Here is a 20087-nt window from a genome sequence, read left to right as displayed (position 1 = left end):
ACCTGCCTCCTGAGAAACCTTTATGCAGGTCAAGAAGCAACAGTTAGAACAGGACATGGAACAACAGACCGTTTCAAAACAAGAAAGGAGTACGTCAAGGCTATATACTGTCACCTGCTTATTTAACATATACAGAGTATATCAGGTGAATGCTGGGCTGTATGAAACACAAGCTGGAATCAAGATTGCTGGGAGAAATATCAATAACTTCAGATATGCAGATGAACACCACTCTCATGGCAGAAAGTGAAGAGGAACTAAAGAACCTCTTGATGAAGGTGAAAGAGGAGAGTGAAAAAACTTGCTTAAAATTCAACATTCATAAAATGAAGGTCATGGCATCTGATCCCATCACTTCATGGCAAAAAGACGGGGAAAAATGGAAACAGTGACAGACTATTTTCTTGGGCTCCAAAATCACCACAGATGGTGACTGCAGTCATGAAATTAAAAGACACTTGCTTCTTGGAAGAAAAGCTATGACAAACATAGACAGCATATTAAAAGGCAAAGACATTAGTTTGCCAACAAATATCTATATAGTCAAAGCTATGGTTTTTCCAGTAGTCATGTATGGATGTGACAGTTGGACCATAAAGAAGGCTGAGAGCCAATGAATTGATGCTTTCAAACTATGGTACTGGAGAAAACTCTTGAGAATCCCTTGGACTGCAAGGAGATCAAACCAATTAATCTTAAAGAAAATCAACCCTGAAAATTCATTGGAAAGACTGATGCTAAATCTGAATCTCCAATACTCGGCCAACTGATGCGAAGAGCAAACTGGTTGGAAAAGACTCTGATGCTGGCCAAGATTGAAGGCAACAGGAGAAAGAGGCAACAGAGAATGAGATGGTTGGATGACATCACTTACTCAATGGACATGAGTTTGAATAAACTCCCAGAGATAGTGAAGGGCATGGAAGCCTGGTGTCTGCAGTCCATGGGGTTACAAAGACTCAGACACAACTTGGCAGCTAAGCAACAACAACAAATACTTAGCCATGAGCCTTAGCTCACTGAATAAAAGCATAATTTAGAGAACACTGCTAAAAGTGCTTAAAAATATAATGTACTACATGTAGATTCTAGACATGAAAAGCAATGTTGTAAAATTAATTGGAAGCTAAAGGTATGGTAAGACTCTGTAGTAAAAGTCTGCAAAGTGGGGTTTCCTTTTTTATTTTTTTTCCATGAATACATTTACTTTTAAATGCTTAAGGAAAAAAAAAAAAAAAACCTAAAAATGTATCTTCCAGCCCCACTTTCTCCTCCTTCCCCACAAAGCTACCAGAACCTCTCTCATTAAGATCACTGCTGACTTCCTCATCTCCAACCCCTCCAGGCTCTTGTCAGTACTCATTCCACTGGAATAATATGGAGTATGAGGCAGCACTGTCCACCTAATTGACCAGCCATGCTTCTAAAAACTCACCCATTCCTGAATTTCCTTTTTTATTTTGTTGATCACTCTTTCTCAAGTTCCTCTTCTTCTCTCCTGGATATGTTTTCTTAAGGTTCTGACTTTGATCCTTTTATTTTCTCTTGCTCTATAGCAGTTTAATCCTACATGAATGGCTCTAATCATCACCTGTATATGAATGGTCATCATAGTTAGCTGTAATTCCTTAAGTTCTTATATTGTGTTGGTTGCTATAATCTCAACCTTATATTGAAAATACCTGAAATATCTTTAAAGTACTACGTGGATGTTCAGCTAGCACTTTGTATTAATTCCTGCTCTAGAGTGACTCCTCTTTCCTCATATTTCCAATTTCTCCTAAGAGAACCACTATCCTCCCAGGCAGGCTTTTCAGGTGGTTCAGTAGTAAAGAGTCCACCTACCAATGCAGGACACATGGATTTGGTCGCTGGATCAGGGAGACACCCTGGAGAAGGGAATGGCAACTCACCTCAGTATTCTCACCTGGAAAATCCCACAGACCTCTGAAGAGCCTGGCAGACTATAGTCCATGGGGTCTCACAAAGAGCTGGACATGACTGAGAGCTGAACATGTGCACACATACATCCTCCCAGGTAGAAGCCAAAACCATCAAAATTATCTTCTTTGCCTCCATCATCACCATCATCAAATCTGTTTTCAATTTCTGATCAATATATGCAGTCCATTTACAATTCTCCCATCTACAATTTTGTATTCTCATGTCTCATTCAAATTCTTACTTCTATATATGATATTCAATAACCTTTCAACTGGTCCTGCCTAAACTTTTTTCTACTCAGTTGACATATAGGTTCCAGATTAATACCTAGGAAGCAAAGCCATGATGATGTCACTCTCCTACCCAAAACTGGTAATCATTTGCTATACTCGACTATATTTCAAAACTAAATTCTTTCATTTGATCATAAGGGCTACAACCTTGGTTTCAACTGTGGACCCAAACTCTCCCTTTTCCAAGGCCTATGCCCTCCAACTTGTTCTCACATGAGGCAATGTGTCCTGGAAAACACTTGGAAGTGTGTGGAGGCATTTTTGGTGACCACAAAAACTTGACTGGGGGAGGTGATGAGTGTGGACCCACTGCCCTTGATTCTGAGTTTTCTGCCACACAGAACCCCATTACAGTGACTGTCCCTACAACAAAGTATTCTTCTACCTAAAATGCCAAGAGCTCCCATGAAGACACAATGTGGCATAGACAGATTCAGTTACTTACTTTTTTCAATTTCTGTTATAACTTTTCCATCTCCTCTGCTTAGAATGCCCTTTTCACAGTTTCCCAAATGTTCAAATCTTGTTCATCCTTTAAGACCTATAGAAAATGTCACTTTTCTGAGAGTCCTCCTGGAATTCCCTGACATGAATCTCTAGCTCCCGCAGCATTTCATGTATTCTCTAACACAACTTTGTTTCTGCCTGGATAATACATTTCCCCTTTTCATTGGAAATGTAATATAGTAAAGCTCCATCTTTTTTTTCCTCTATAATTAGTACATTGTGGAGGTTTGCAAAGATCCTTTATGCTAACATGTCTAATATTACAGCATACACCATAAGTGTAAATGAGGGCTCCAGTACAGACTCCCTGGTTTGTGAATAATTCTGAAATTATTGCCTCTGTCTTCACTTCAAATCACTATTAGTTCTGGCTACTTACTTTTAAACCATTGCCTAACTTTGACCCTATGTCCCTAGTAAAATTTAATGACTATGACTTCTCAGTTATAATTTTTTGTATTGTCTTCCAGGACAATATAGCCTCATATTTTCTTAGAAGAAGCCCCAGCTGGTTGAACCCAGACCTTATTCCTGAGAGCTGTTTCAGTGGATAAGCATGAATCCTTACTCTCTGCTCCTTGTTTGCCCTCATTTCCTGGATGCTCCTGGTAAATGGTCACCAAATACTTGTTGAATTAAGAGATCCTTGGAGTGAATAAAAGGCTAACTGTGTATTCAGAACAGGATTTAGAACTATGATACCACAAAAAGATAGAGCTTAATTTCCAGACTTTAAGCAGCAGTATTCATGCAGCTTTTTCAGACACGTTTCACCACATAAATTTCACAGCATTTCAGAGAAGAGACTGATCCTAGGCTTCCAGTCTGAAGTCACCCTAGGCAGTCTTAAGGATCAACAAGCCAATCATAATCAGCTTTTAAAAGATGATTGCCTCATTTTAGCCTTTTTAATAGCCTTTCCTCACTTTTGGTTTCTAAAATCTTATATACTTTTTCTGTTCTCTGCAGAGAAAAGAAATAAATTAGGTATAATTGCAAGAGTTCTGTCACAACTCTCATAGGTACACTCTGGGATTCTTAAAGAATATGATAATTCTACATTGATTATTTGAGTCCTATATTGTTTAGTTGCAAACAAAACATTCATCATCATCACCTACAAGAAAATGGAAGAAAATATATGTTTCCCTAGAGCATGATATTTAGAAAATTAAGTGCTTCCATTTCATAGATATGACAGCTTCTCAATCACAAAAACAACAGCAGCAAAACCATACAAATCAGGACTAGCTTTTCCACTTGAAAGTGATAGCACGATGCCCTTCCTGAAACATGTACTAAATACAGTAACACATCAAAACTTAATCAGAACAAGCTGCTGCTATAACAAAATAACCCTGTCCATGCAAAAACAGATAATGCCAGTTACTTCACATAACTTGCACTTCAAGCAGACAAAGCATCATACTGGTACCTTTTATCACTTTGGTTAGAAATGATTAGAAATTGGGAATCTTTATACCTAGAGAGCAAAGAAGTATGAAGAACAGTGCTGGCTTTCAGTATCCGCCTGCCAACGTCTACAATGCAAAATAAGTTCATGCAGATGTAATCACTCACTCCATTAATATGTCCTGAGTAGCTACTATGAATCAGGCATTACTATTAGGATATGTCAGGAGATCAAAAATTCCTACCCTTAGGGAGGTTTTATATTTCCATGTTTATATATAAATGCAGGTGATCTTCAGTGCACACCCTCCCCCAGGTCCTTGGTTCTTTTCAACCTTCACAGACTTCTGTGTCTGGGCCAATCTCGACCTTCCACACTACTTTTCAATATACCTAATAGATCTGATAGAGTGGCTGAAGAACTACAGGTGGAGGTTCATGACATTGTACAGGAGGCAGTGATTAAGATCACCCCCAAAAAAGAAATGAAAAAAGGCAAATGGTTGTCTGACAAGCCCTTAATAAATAGCTGAGAAAATAAAAGAAGTTAAAGGCAAAGGAGAAAAGGAAAGATATACCCATTTGAATGCAGAGTTCCAAAGAATAGCAAGGAGAGATAAGAAAGCCTTCCTCAGTGATCAATGCAAAGAAATAGAAGAAAACAATAGAATGGGAAAGACTATAGATCTCTTCAAGAAAATTAGAGATACCAAGGGAACATTTCATGCAAAGATGGGCTCAATAAAGGACAGAAATGGTATAGAACTAATACAAGCAGAAGATATTAAGAAAAGGTGGAAAGAATACACAGAAGAACTACACAAAAAAGATCTTCAGAACCCAGATAACCATGATGGTGCGATCACTCACCTAGACCAGACATCCTAGAATGTGAAGTCAAGTGGGCCTTAAGAAGCATCACTATGAAAAAAACTGGTGGAGCTGATGGAATTCCGGTTGAGCTATTTCAAATCCTGAAAGATGAAGCTGTTGAAAGTGCTGCACTCAATAGGCTAGCAAATCTGGAAAACTCAGCAGTGGCCACAGGACTGTAAAGGTCAGTTTTCATTCCAAATTCAAAGAAAGGCAATGCCGAAGAATGTTCAGACTACCACACAATTGCACTCATCTCACATACTAGAAAAGTAATGCTCTAAATTCTTCAAGTAAGGCTTCAGCTGTACATGAACTGTGAACTTCTAGATGTTCATGCTGGATTTAGAAAAGGCAAAGGAACCAGAGATCAAAATGCCAACATCCGCTAGATCATTGAAAAAGCAAGAGAGTTCCAGAAAGACACCTACTTTTGCTTTATTGACTATGCCAAAGCTTTTGACTGTGTGGATCACAACAAACTATGGAAAATTCTTAAAGAGATGGGAATACCAGACCACCTGACCTGCCACCTGAGAAATCTGTATGCAGGTCAAGAAGCAGCAGTTAGAACTGGACATGGAACAGGCTGGTTCCAGATTGGGAAAGGAGTACATCAAGACTGTATATGTCCCCCTGCTTATTTAACTTATATGCACAGTACATCATGTGAAATGCTGGTCTGGATGAAGCACAAGCTGGAATCAAGATTCCCGGGAGAAATAATCAATAACCTCAGATATACAGATGACACCACCCTTATGGCAGAAAGTGAAGAAGAACTAAAGAGCCTCTTGATGAAAGTGAAAAAGGAGAGTGAAAAAGTTGGCTTAAAGCTCAACATTCAGAAAACTATATAATGGCATCTGGTCCCATCATGTCATGGCAAATAAATGGGGAAACAATGGAAATAGCGAGAGACTTTATTTTGGGGGGGCTCCAACATCACTGCAGATGGTGACTGCAGCCATAAAATTAAAAGATGCTTGCTCCTTGGAAGAAAACTATGACCAACGTAGACAGACTATTAAAAAGCAGAGACATTACTTTTCCAACAAAGGTCCGACTAGTCAAAGCTATGGTTTTTCCAGTAGTCATGTACGGATGTGAGAGTTGGACTATAAGGAAAGCTGAGCACCAAAGAATTGATGCTTTTGAACTGTGGTGTTGGAGAAGACTCTTGAGAGTCCTTTGGACTGCAAGGAGATCCAACCAGTCCATCCTAAAGGAAATCAGTCCTGAATATTCATTGGAAGGACTGATGCTGAAGTTGAAACTCCAATAGTTTAGACACCTGATGCAAAGAACCGACTCATTGGAAAAGACCCTGATGCTAGGAAAGATTGAAAGCAGGAGGAGAAGGGGACCTCAGAAGATGAGATGCTTAGATGGCATCACCGACACAATGGACATGAGTTTGAATAAGCTCCGGGAGTTGGTGATGGACAGGAAGCCTGTAGTGCTGCAGTCCATGGGGTTAAAAAGAGTCGGAGATGTCTGAGCAACTGAACGGAACTGAATATGCAACCCTTTTGAAAAGTAATTATAGATTTTCAATAAGCAATTTATGGAAATATATCCCTAAGCATATGACTGAAAATAAACTAGACGCCTTTACAAACCGTTTCAGCTCTGTCTGGTCACTGGGAAGCGGTTGATGAAAGGGACAAATGGAAGAAGGCATAGCAAAACTCTACTAGGCATTGATTCAACCAGAACAGAGTTTCAAAACCTTAACTAGATTTTGGAGAATTAAGCACCTGATTGAGTTTGCCCAATTGTAAGTGTATTCACTATAGGGGAAATTACTCACAGTTTTCACCATGCTCTTGGCTAATTAACAAATCTTATTTAAAATCCCAGGGACAGCAGAGCCTGGTGGGCTGCTGTCTATGGGGTCGCACAGAGTCAAAGACAACTGGAGTGACTTAGCAGCAGCAATACCTCTACATCCAATAAACCAAAAAACATTCTCTTTCCAACATCTTTGACAAGGAATAACCTACTTGACTTCTGTTTAAAGATCACTTTCAGTGATTAGAAAATAGCTCAACTCTGTCTTTTTTTTTTTTTAAACTTTACATAATTGTATTAGTTTTGCCAAATATCAAAATGAATCCGCCACAGGTATACATGTGTTCCCCATCCCGAACCCTCCTCCTTAAAACAACTCTTTCTTTTTCTATTTATCCCTTAAACTGCAGGCCTGAAGCTACACAGTATCTGGACTTGGACATTCCTGTGCCAAGTACACTGGGAATTTCATCATATTCCACAAGCTAAGCACCATAACCATTTTAAAGCTATAAGATGGTCCTCATGTCATGCCACTGACTTATATGGTTGTGTCAGCTATAGTATATGTATATAAAAGTATATACTACATACCTATATAGTATGTGTCAATGTTTTTGATGAATATCAAAATAGGAGATACATAAATTTTGAATAATTTTACTTGAAAAAACTGAACTCTACTGACCTCATTTCACTATAGATCATGAAAATGCTTTTGATGGACCAATATTTGAAATTCATTGAACTAGATAACAAATGTCCCTTTCAACTCCTGATGCTCCAGGTGCTTTAGATAAGTAATGTTTTTTTTCTATCCATTTGTGCAATAGATTTTATTTAACCTAAGGCCCTGACTCTATATTTACCCTTATTAAATTTTAGCTTATGAGTTTTCAAACATTAGTCCAAATTATCAACATGTTTTAGAACCTTGAATTCTATTTTTCTCACATTTGTGTCATATGCAAATATAAAATATATACTTTCAAATTAAACTTCCAAGTTACTTGTTAAAAATGGAACAAGATTTCAGTTTTATCCTTCCAGCAGGTTAAGTTCCCAGGTTAAGTTTCTCTTCTTTATATAAAGAGAGATTCATTAGAGGATCTCAAGATTGGGCAATAGAAGTGTGTGTGTGTGTGTGTGTGTTCAGTCACGTCTGACTATTTACAGCCCTATGGACTGTAACCTGCCAGGCTCCTCTGTCCTTGGGATTTTCCAGGCAAGAATACTGGAGCAGGTTGCCCTTTCCTGCTCCAGGGGATCTTCCTGATCCAGGGATGGAACTCCCGAGGCTCTTGCATCTCCTGTATTGGCAGGAGGATTCTTTACCACTAGCAACACATGGGAAGCCCCGTTAGAAGCCCTGTAGGCCAACTTCTTATCCTCTACATTGTCTAAATATCACTCTCCTTATATTCAAATGTCTGTGACATTGAGAAACTCCAAATCCCTCCTTCTCAACAAAGTCCAATTTCTTCCAGGGCAGTTACTGTAGAAAAAATCATTCTATATTGAGACAAAATTTTTATATTTCTAGCTCATGTTCATAGGTTGTAGTTCTGCCCCTTAGGGACCTTCAGAACAAGTCTTTCACATCAGAGCCCTTTGAAGATTTGATGATAGTGATCATGTTTCTCCATGTCTTAACCTTTTCCTGGCTAAAAATTCCCTGTTGCTTTTATGAGTTTTTTGTACAACATAGTTTCAAGTCACGTCACCATTTCAGATATTCTCTGCTAAATTTCCTCCAGGTGACAGTCTTTTCAAAGTATGACATCTGTAAATGGGCAAAATATTACAGTTGTAGTTCTCTAGACACAGTAAAAACCAACATGATCCAATTCACTGAGACCTAGGTGAATTCAATGGTATTTAGCAAACAGGAACTAAATGTAGCCCCATCATCAGCTCCTTTTGCCCCGTGTTTTCTCAACCTGACTTATTCCAAAAGTAGTCTAATTTTAAAAGGAAATTAGTCCTGAATGTTCATTGGAAGGACTAAGGCTAAAGCTGAAACTCTAATACTTTAGCCACCTAATGTGAAGAACTGACTCATTGGAAAAGACCCTGATGCTGGGAAAGATTGAAGGAGGGAGGAGGTGACAACAGAGAATGAGATGGTTGGATGGCATCAGCGATTCAATGGACATGAGTTTGAGCAAGCTCGAGACTTGGTAAAGGACAGGGAAGCCTGGTGTGCTGCAGTCCATGGGGTCACAAAAATTTGGATAAGACTGAGCAACTGAACTGAACTGAATATTAAAAGTAGGTTAGGTTTTCCTTCAAAATTAATAAAATACCTATTTCTAGTTAAAAACTTAGAATCCTTAAAGAAATAAAGTGAAATGTGAAAGTATTCCTCCTGTTCTATATCTCTAGTCTCACTTCTTGGAAGTAAACACTACTAAAATTTTCATGAGAACCTTTTGAAAAATGTCCTACAAGTACATAAACATATGGCTCAATCTTCTTTTTTTCACATAAGTGGGAAATAAGATACTCATTGGAAATGTACCTTTTCCTTGGTTATCTTGGGTATCTTCCATACTAAAATACATATTGAGCTGACATTACTTTAAACAACTTTTAACATTCTCCACTAACAGATATTTAGGTTGGCTCTAGCTCTGTCATTGCAGATAACAAACTTTGCTCATAACAAACAAATAAACCTTGCTCATAACAAACTGGTGTGCCAGAGTGGTAGGGATGGGGGGATAGGCAAAATAGGTGAAGGGGATTAAGAGGTACAAATATCCAGACATAAAAATAAATAAGTCACAGGGATACGTCATATAGTGCTGCAGTTCATGGGGTCACAAAGAGTCGGACACGACTGAGTGACTGAACTGATATAATGTAGTCAATAACATTGTAACAACTCTGTATGGTGAGAGATGGCAGCTAGATTTATTGCAGTGATCATTTCATAATATACAAAAATATCCAATCACCATTAATGCACCCAAAGTTAATATTCTATATCAAATTTAACACACTGAGGAAACCAGAAGGGAAAGAGACATGTGTACCCCAATGTTCATCACAGCACTGTTTATAATAGCCAGGACATGGAAGTAACTAGATGTCCATCAGCAGATGAATGGATAAGAAAGCTATGGTACATATACACAATGGAGTATTACTCAGCCATTAAAAAGAATACATTTGAATCAGTTCTAATGAGGTGGATGAAACTGGAGCCTATTATACAGAGTGAAGTAAGCCAGAAAGAAAAACACCAATACAGTATACTAGGGCATATATATGGAATTTAGAAAGATGGTAACAATAACCCTGTGTACGAGACAGCAAAAGAGACACTGATGTATAGAAGAGTCTTATGGACTCTGGAAGAGGGAGAGGGTGGGAAGATTTGGGAGAATGGCATTGAAACATGTAAAATATCATGTATGAAACGAGTCGCCAGTCCAGGTTCGATGCACGATACTGGATGCTTGGGGCTGGTGCACTGGGACAACCCAGAGGGATGGTATGGGGAGGGAGGAGGGAGGAGGGTTCAGGATGGGGAACACATGTATACCTGTGGCAGATTCATTTCAATATTTGGCAAAACTAATACAATATTGTAAAGTTTAAAAATAAAATTAAATAAAAAAAAATAAATAAAAAAAAACATAAAAAAGAACTTGCTTAGACATTTGTGCATGTGCACTCATGTGTCTGTACTATAAATTTCAAGAAGTGGAATTAATGAACCTAAATGTATATGCATATTTTATTTCAATCAGATCAGATCAGATCAGATCAGTGGCTCAGTCATGTCCGACTCTTTGCGACCCCATGAATCGCAGCACGCCAGGCCTCCCTGTCCATCACCAACTCCCAGAGTTCACTCAGACTCACGTCTATCGAGTCAGTGATGCCATCCAGCCATCTCATCCTCTGTCATCCCCTTCTCCTCCTGCCCCTAATCCCTCCCAGCACCAGGGTCTTTTCCAATTAATCAACTCTTCGCATGAGGTGGCCAAAGTACTGGACTTTCAGCTTTAGCATCATTCCTTCCAAAGAAATCCCGGGCTGATCTCCTTCAGAATGGACTGGTTGGAACTCCTTGCAGTCCAAGGGACTCACAAGAGTCTTCTCCAACACCACAGGTTAAAAGCATCAATTCTTCGGTGCTCAGCCTTCTTCACAGTCCAACTCTCACATCCATACATGACCACTGGAAAAACCATAGCCTTGACTCGATGAACCTTTATTGGCCAAGTAATGTCTCTGCTTTTGAATATGCTATCTAGGTTGGTCATAACTTTCCTTCCAAGGAGTAAGCGTCTTTTTTAATTTCATGGCTGCAGTCACCATGTGTAGTGATTTTGGAGCCCCCAAAAATAAAGTCTGACACTGTTTCCACTGTTTCCCCATCTATTTCCTATGAAGTGGTGGGACCGGATGCCATGATCTTCATTTTCTGACTGTTGAGCTTTAAGCCAACTTATTCACTCTCCACTTTCACTTTCATCAAGAGGCTTTTGAGTTCCTCTTCACTTTCTGCCATAAGGGTGGTGTCATCTGCATATCTGAGGTTATTGATATTTCTCCCGGCAATCTTGATTCCAGTTTGTGTTTCTTCCAGTCCAGCGTTTCTGATGATGTACCCTGCATATAAGTTAAATAAACAGGGTGACAATATACAGCCTTGATGAACTCCTTTTCCTATTTGGAACCAGTCTGCTGTTTCATGTCCAGTTCTAACTGTTGCTTCCTGACCTGCATACAAATTTCTCAAGAGGCAGATCAGGTGGTCTGGTATTCCCATCTCTTGAAAAATTTTCCACAGTTTATTGTGATCCACATAGTCAAAGGCTTTGGCAGAGTCAACAAAGCAGAAATAGATATTTTTCTAGAACTCTCTTGCTTTTTCTATGATCCAGCAGATGTTGGCAATTTGATCTCTGGTTCCTCTGCCTTTTCTAAAACCAGCTTGAACATCTGGAAGTTCACGGTTCACACATATTGCTGAAGCCTGGCTTGGAGAATTTTGAGCATTACTTTACTAGCGTGTGAGATGAGTGCAATTGTGCAGTAGTTTGAGCATTCTTTGGCATTGCCTTTCTTTGGGATTGGAATGAAAACTGACCTTTTCCAGTCCTGTGGCCTCTGCTGAGTTTTCCAAATGCTGGCATATTGAGTGCAGCACTTTCACAGCATCATCTTTCAGGATTTGGAATAGTTCAACTGGAATTCCATCACCTCCACTAGCTTTGTTCTTAGTGATGCTTTCTAAGACCCACTTGACTTCACATTCCAGGATGTCTGGCTCTAGGTCAGTGATCACACCATCATGATTATCTGGGTCATGAAGATCTTTTTTGTACAGTTCTTCTGTGTATTCTTGCCACCTCTTCTTAATATCTTCTGCTTCTGTTAGGTCCATACCATTTCTGTCCTTTATCTAGCTCATCTTTGCATGAAATGTTCCTTTCGTATCTCTGATTTTCTTGAAGAGATCCCTAGTCTTTCCCATTCTGTTGTTTTCCTCTATTTCTTTGCATTGATTACTGAAGAAGGCTTTCTTATCTCTTCTTGCTATTCTTTGGAACTCTGCATTCAGATGTTTATATCTTTCCTTTTCTCCTTTGCTTTTCGCTTCTCTTCTTTTCACAACTATTTGTAAGGCCTCCCCAGACAGCCATTTTGCTTTTTTGCATTTCTTTTCTATGAGAATGTTCTTGATCCCTGTCTTCTGTACAGTGTCACGAACCTCATTCCATAGTTCATCAGACACTCTATCTATCAGATCTAGGCCCTTAAATCTATTTCTCACTTCCACTGTATAATTATAAGGGATTTGATTTAGGTCATACCTGAATGGTCTAGTGGTTTTCCCTACTTTCTTCAATTTAAGTCTGAATTTGGAAATAAGGAGTTCATGGTTTGAGCCACAGTCAGCTCCTGGTCTTATTTTTGCTGACTGTATAGAGCTTCTCCACCTTTGGCTGCAAAGAATATAATCAATCTGATTTCAGTTTTGACCATCTGGTGATGTACATGTATAGAGTCTTCTCTTGTGTTGTTGGAAGAGGGTGTTTGTTATGACCAGTGCATTTTCTTGGCAAAACTCTATTAGTCTTTGCCCTGCTTCATTCCATATTCCAAGGCCAAATTTGTCTGTTATATTGCCAAAATGGATCTTATACACATATACACATTTACAAACATGCATACACACAACATATATACATACATACACACAACATACAATTGGGGATGCACCCTAGACCCACTAACTCTGAATTTCAGGGTATACTATATAAAAAATACACAGTATAAAAAATAATTTTGTAGTACAGAGGTAGAGAATAAATTTTAGAACTTGTTCTTTGATGAAAAAAAAATGTTAAGTTGTATTAGTCTTTTCTGACAGCTAAATCACATTGTCGATTCATACTGAGATTACTATCAACTAAAATTTCTAACCTTTTGGAGAGTAAATATTTACTAAGGTATGTTCACTCCATTATTTATTTTTAGATTTCTTTTATAGTGCCAAAAATATATGGTTTAATATTTTACCTATTCAGTATTCAGTTCAGTTCAGTCGCTCAGTCATGTCTGACTCTTTGCTGAATATAATAATATTCAGTCCATGTTTTGAATATTCAAATTCTTTATGACCAGACTCTTTCAGCTAATATAGTCCCTTTACCTTCTAACTTTCAACTGAAAAAGATTAAGACCATAATTATAAAATTTTATCCAAATCACTAGTAAAATACTGAAATGAGCTAGGCCAAGGGCAGATTGCAGCCCAGCAGTAGAGGTTAGCAACTATACATTAATCAGCCATTTTAATGATTTATTTTTTATCAATTACAATTCTAATTATAAGGTAATTTTTTACATTGTAAAAAAAAAAGAGAGATATGCCTAAAAGATGTTGCAAAAAATCTTATTTCAGTCTATGAATATAAAATGACTTAATATTCTAGAAACCCTGCCCATATATTGAACAAATAGTTATTGAGCATCCAATATATGCTGCATTTCTCTTAGGTATGTGGGATACAGGCAGTGAACAAGAAACAATAAATCACTGCCTTCATAAACTTTATATGTGAGAGTGGACAGTGTACAATAAAAAACTAACAAAATAATATAAAATATAATATCAAATTATAGTAGAGACTTTAAAAGAAATAAATATGGTGACATGATAGGTAACTTAGAGAGGCTGATGTCTGAGATGATATTCGAGCCCAGTTTTCACAAATTGAACATAACAGAAGCTGATCATATGGCCATATGAAAAAAACAAACTGGGAAATTACCAAGTATGAACTCCCTCAGGTGGTAAAAGCTTATTGTGTTCTAGAAAGAGAAAGGCCAAAGTGCAGAGATCTAACAAATGCAAAGGAAAATAATATGAAGTAGAGTTGACAGTTAGGCAGTAGAAATTTCATGTAAGTCTGAATAACTCATTAAAAGAACTTTGCATTTTATTGTAAAGGGCTAAGGAAAGCAACTGCTATGCTAAACATTTTTAAAATTGGGTTTTTATATGGGAAGTAGATTAGAAAGACATGAGTATGAGCATGGAAACCATGTAGGATATTTCTGTAGTCAAAGATAAAAATGATGAGGCACAGACTATGATATTTTTCATCCTGTTGACAAACAACATGAGGAAAAGTATATAGATTCAAGACAAATATTTTTGTTGAAACTTTTAGGGCTTGTTAATGGATTAAATAGGAAAACTAGCCATTAGATATAATTAAAATATGAGTTTCACTAGGACAAGAGTTTTGACTAATATATTTTCTTTACTGTTTACTCCCCAGCTGCATAAATGATACCTACCACATAGCATATGTTCAATAAATATTTATTGCATTAAAAAAAAAGAAAAAGAAAGAAAATCTCTAGGTTTTTCCTCAGAGAAACTAGGTGAAAGGCCATGCTGTTAACTAAAATCAGTAAGACTGAAGAAAAGCAAAATGAGGCGGGGGTGCAACTATTAGGAGTTCCATTTGGCTATTTTAAGTTTTAGATGTCTTCTAGGTATAAATGTGGAGATGTAAAGGGAAAATTAAATATTTGAGTCTGGTCTTTAGGAAAGTTTTCTGGCCTATTGAGAAAAATTGGGATTCCATCAAAATATAGCCATGGACTTTATTGTAATTAATAATAAAAGAATATTAAAGAGTCTCTGAAGGACATTTAAAAAAAAGATCTGATTATGGGGATATATAAAACATGTTTATTAATGGAAATATTTAATATCTTGAAGGAGCCACTTTTCCTTAAAATAATCTAAAACATTTTAACAATTTCAATAAAAAATTCTAATATGTATTTTTATAGAACTTTTTAAGTAGATACTTAAAGTTACATAAAAGAGCAGAGCAGAACAGTAATACTTTAAAGAAAGAAACAAGGCATCTAAAATTGACTAGAAGATATCAAGATGTAACCAAAAGTCACAATTAAGACTGTAACTCTCCCTGACACCAAAAACAAGGATATGACACATGTACACAAAATTATAGGCTAATGCTATTGATGAACATAGATGCAAAAACCCTCGACTAAACATTAGCAAACCAAATTCAACAATACATTAAAAGGATCATATTCTGTGAGCAAGTAGGATTTATCCCAGGGATGAAAGATGGTTCAGTATTTTCAAACAATCAATGTGATATACCACATTAACAAATTGAGCAGTAAAAGGCATATGATCATCTCAATAGATGTAGCAAAAGTTTTTGACAAAATTCAACATTCATTTATGATCCAAAAAATCCAAAAAAAGTGGGTAGAGAGGCAATGCACCTCAAAATATAAAGGCCATATATGAAAAACTCATAGTCAACATCATATGCAATGTATGAAAAGCTAAAAACATTTCCTCTAAGATCAGGAATGAGGATGTACACTCTTGCCATTTTTATTAAACATAGGTTGGAAGTAATAAACACAGCATTCAGACAGGAAAAGGAAATGAAAGAGTCTAAATTTTAAGGCAAAAAGCAAAACTGCCACAGTTTACAGACAATAAGATCCAATATATTGAGAATCCTAAAGATGCTACAAAAATCTATTATAACTCATCAGTGAATTCAATAAAGTTTCAGGATATAAAATTAATATACAGAAATCAGTTGTGCTTCTATGCACTAACAGCAAACTAGAAAGAGAAATTAAGAGAATAATCCAATTTATAGTTGCATGACAAAGTATAAAACATTTAGAAATAAATCTAAGGAAATAAAAGACTCTTATTAGGAAAACTATAAAACACTAATAAAGGAATTGAAGGAGACACAAAGAGATGCCTCTGCAATATCTTTATAAATCATGTTCTCGGATTGGAAGAATCATTAGTGTTGATAACGTGACCATACTACCCAAGGCAATCTACAGATTCAACGTAATTAATCCCAAAATACCAGTGGCATTTTTCATAAAACTAGAACAAATAATTCATTTGTATAGAAACACAAAAGAGTTCAAATAGCAAACATAATCTTGAGAAAGAAGAACAAAGCCAGAGGCATCATTCTTCCTGATTTCAAACTATATTACAAAGCACAGTAATCAAAACAGTATGGTACAAAAACAGATGAAACTTGCAAACATACAACATACAAAAACAGACACATAAGTCAGTGGAACATAGAAAAGAGCCCAGAAAAAAAAAAAATTACACTTATGTGGCAATTAATCTACAAGAGGAGAGGCAAGAATATACAATGTGGAAAAGTATACCTTCTTTAATAAGTTGTATTGGGAAAACTGGACAGCTACTTGCAAAAGAATAAAGCTGGACTATTTTCTCATACCATATATAAATTCAAAATGGATTGAAGACTTAAAGGTAAGACCCCAAACCATAAACCTTCTAGGAAAAAAATGTAGGCAGGATGCTCTTTGACATCAGTCTTAGCAATATTCTGGGGATATGTATTCTCAGGTAAAGAAAACAAAACCAAAGATAAACAAATGAGACTACATCAAACTTAAAAAGCTTTTGTGCAGTTAGGGAAACTATCAACAAAATTAAAAGCCACATACTGAATGAGAGAAGATACTTGCAAACAAAATACTCACTAAGGGCTTAACATCCAAAACAAAGAACTCATAAGACTCAACATCAAAAAAGAAAGAAAGAAACAACCCAATTAAAAATGGGTAAAGAACCTGAATAGACATTTTTTCAAAGAAGTATGCAGATGGCCAACAGGCACATGAAAAGATGCTCAGTATCACTAATCATCAGGGAAATGCAAATTGAAGTCATGAGCTATTACTTCACCTGTTGTAATAACAAGTGTAGGCAAGGACGTAGAGATAAGGGACCCCTTGTGCATTATTTATGGGAAGGTAAATTGGTGTAGCCACTATGAAAAACAGTAGGGGGGGGGTCCTCAAAAAATTAAAAATAGAACTACCAAATGATCCAGCAATTCTACTTCTGGAATTTTATCCAAAGAAAACAAAAACATTGGTTTAAAAAAATATATATCTGAGAATTCCCTGGTGGTCCAGTGGTTAGGACTCACTCTTTCACTGCCGAGGGCATGGGTCAGTCCCTGGTTCAGGAAGTAAGGTACCAAAAGCCATAGTACAGCCAAAATTTTTTTAATTAAAAAAAAAGTTAAAAAATGAAAAAGATATAGGTATTCCTATGGGCTTCCCTGGTGGCTCAGAGGTTAAAGCCTCTGCCTGCAATGAGGGAGACCTGGGTTTGATCCCTGGTCAGGAAGGTCCCCTGGAGAAGGAAATGGCAACCCACTCCAGTATTCTTGCCTGGAAAATCCCATGGACAGAGGATCCTGATGGGCTTCAGTCCACAGGGTAGCAAAGAGTCAGACACAACTGAGCAACTTCACTTTCACTTTCATGTTCATTGCAGCATTATTTATAATAGCCAAGATTTTAAAGCATTCTAAGTGTTTTTATCAATAAATGAGTGAATAAAGAAGATGTTGTACACACACACATACAACAAAAACACAATGGAACACCGCTGCTGCTGCTAAGTCACTTCAGTCGTTTCCAACTCTGTGCAACCCCATAGATGGCAGCCCACTAGGCTTCTCTGTTCCTGGGATTCTCCAGGCAAGAAGACTGGAGGGGATTGCCATTTCCTTCTCCAATGCATGAAAGTGAAAAGTGAAAGTAAAGTCGCTCAGTTGTGCCCGACTCTTAGCGACCTTATGGACTGCAGCCTACCAGGCTTCTCCGTCCATGGGATTTTCCAGGCAAGAGTACTGGAGTGCGGTGCCATTGCCTTCTCTGAACGGAATATTACTCAGCCATAAAAATTAATTAAACCTTGCCACTGTAATAACATTGATAGACCTAGAAGGAATATGCTAAATGAGATAAGTCAAACAGAGTAAGGTAAGTATCACATGATTTCACTTATATATGGAATCTAAAAAATAAAGTATAATTGGTAAAGGATCAACTTTTTAATACAGGATGATAGCCCAGTGGTTACCACTGTTTAAAAAAATAGATTCAACCTCCTGTTAGACATAAAAATAAATTTCAGATAAAATAAAGATTTAAATGTTAAATAACAGTATTTACTATTTTAAAAAGAAAATATGGGGACTATGTAACCCTTTTGTTGGAAGAATTTCTTGACAAAGCCCAAACCAACATACCATGGCACAGAGTAGATGCTCAAATGTCTAATTAAAAAATTAAAAGATGAATCATATGTTCATATTATAGTTCTTAAAATACTTTAGGATTAAAATACTATATTCAAAGTTAAAGGAAAAGCCACAGTCAACAGAAGATATTTTTAATAAATCTAAGCAGTGCAATAAAAACAAGCAATTAAAAATCGTCAAAGGGTTTAAGCAATTCAGACTTCTAAAGCCAAATGGTTAATAACTGTTTCTTTAAGTGTTTTCTTGAGTAATCATAAAAAAGCATAAATTGAAACCAATGAGATATACTGAATACTATTCAGATTCAAAAGACATTTCAAAAGTGACAGCATCAAGTGTTATCTACAATATGGAGAAACGAAAACTCAAACTACTGAGGGGAATGTAAGTGATTCAGCCACTTCAGAGGCCTATTGCACAGTTCTGTTGCCTATGGGACCTCAGAGAAAACTGACCTCAGTTATGAGATCTCAGTTGCTGGTCCTCTAGATTGTACTTCAGCCAGTTTTAATTTGTTAATCAGCATTAAGTCTAAAGAAGCAGTCACCTTACTATTTCTTAAATATTCTTACAGATGAAATCATTGGCAAAGCAAGCAAGAATTTCACACACATTGTGCTTTTAGTAAAATTAGAATTCCAGCAGAAGTCCAGAGACTTGAAATTTCTAATCATTATTATATTTCACATCTTTACAACTACTGTGGTTTTAATTGGGAAGTAATTATCTACATCACTTGTTGCATATTCTAAGGCAACAAAGGATTGACCTTATGTGTATCCTCAGTTCAGTTCAGTTCAGTCACTCAGTCGTGTCTGATTCTTTGTGACCCCAAGGACTGCAGCACACCAGGCTTCCCTGTACATCACCAACTCCCAGAGTTTACTCAAACTCATGCCCATTGAGTTGGTGATGCTATCCAACCATCTCATCCTCTGTTGTCCCTTTCTCCTGTGTATCCTGAATCATAGTTTTGAGACAATTACTCATCTAGAAATAATTCCTAAGCAGTATGTTTCTCTTTGGATTTTAAAAAACTCCTGAATTCCAGACAAGACAATATTTCTTGGCTTTTTTCAAACTCATGCCTTCTTTTGATAAAAGAGGAAAAAAAAAATTCTTTTTCATATGATTTGAGATTTCAAATTAAATAATGACTAAAAATAAATCAGATCTGTTGGACAAAACACTGCTTTGATTTCAAACTATATTTTTCAGAAAATTCTAAGATGGTCTCTCAGGAACTGTTACAAGAACCAGGTGTTAAATAAAGAATGAAGTGCTTAGTAAAGAGTAAACTATTACCTTAGGATGAGTCATTTTATATTTTTAAAATATACATTTTAATGTTTCCATATGTATGAAAGTCTTCAGCATTACACATAATTTTTTTAAATTTTATTTTATTTTAAAACTTTACATAATTGTATTATTTTTGCCAAATATCAAAATGAATCCGCCACAGGTATACATGTGTTCCCTATCCTGAACCCTCCTCCTCCTCCCTCCCCCATACCATCCCTCTGGGTCGTCCCAGTGCACTAGCCCCAAGCATCCAGTATCGTGCATTGAACCTGGACTGGCAACTCGTTTCTTACATGAT

General features: G+C 36.9%; 1 protein-coding gene across 5 annotated transcripts in view; it reads right to left on the bottom strand.

Moving 5' to 3' along the window:
• CTNNA3 (catenin alpha 3) overlaps nt 1-20087 on the bottom strand; it is a 1958943-nt gene that overhangs the window by 715361 nt on the left and 1223495 nt on the right. The gene's annotated exons all lie outside the window — the stretch shown is intronic.

The sequence above is a fragment of the Bos mutus genome, chromosome 28, assembly GCF_027580195.1.
Source record: "Bos mutus isolate GX-2022 chromosome 28, NWIPB_WYAK_1.1, whole genome shotgun sequence".
Lineage (NCBI taxonomy): Eukaryota > Metazoa > Chordata > Mammalia > Artiodactyla > Bovidae > Bos > Bos mutus.
The sequence above is the reverse complement of the archived record's forward strand: the minus strand, read 5'-3'. Positions and strand labels throughout refer to the sequence as shown.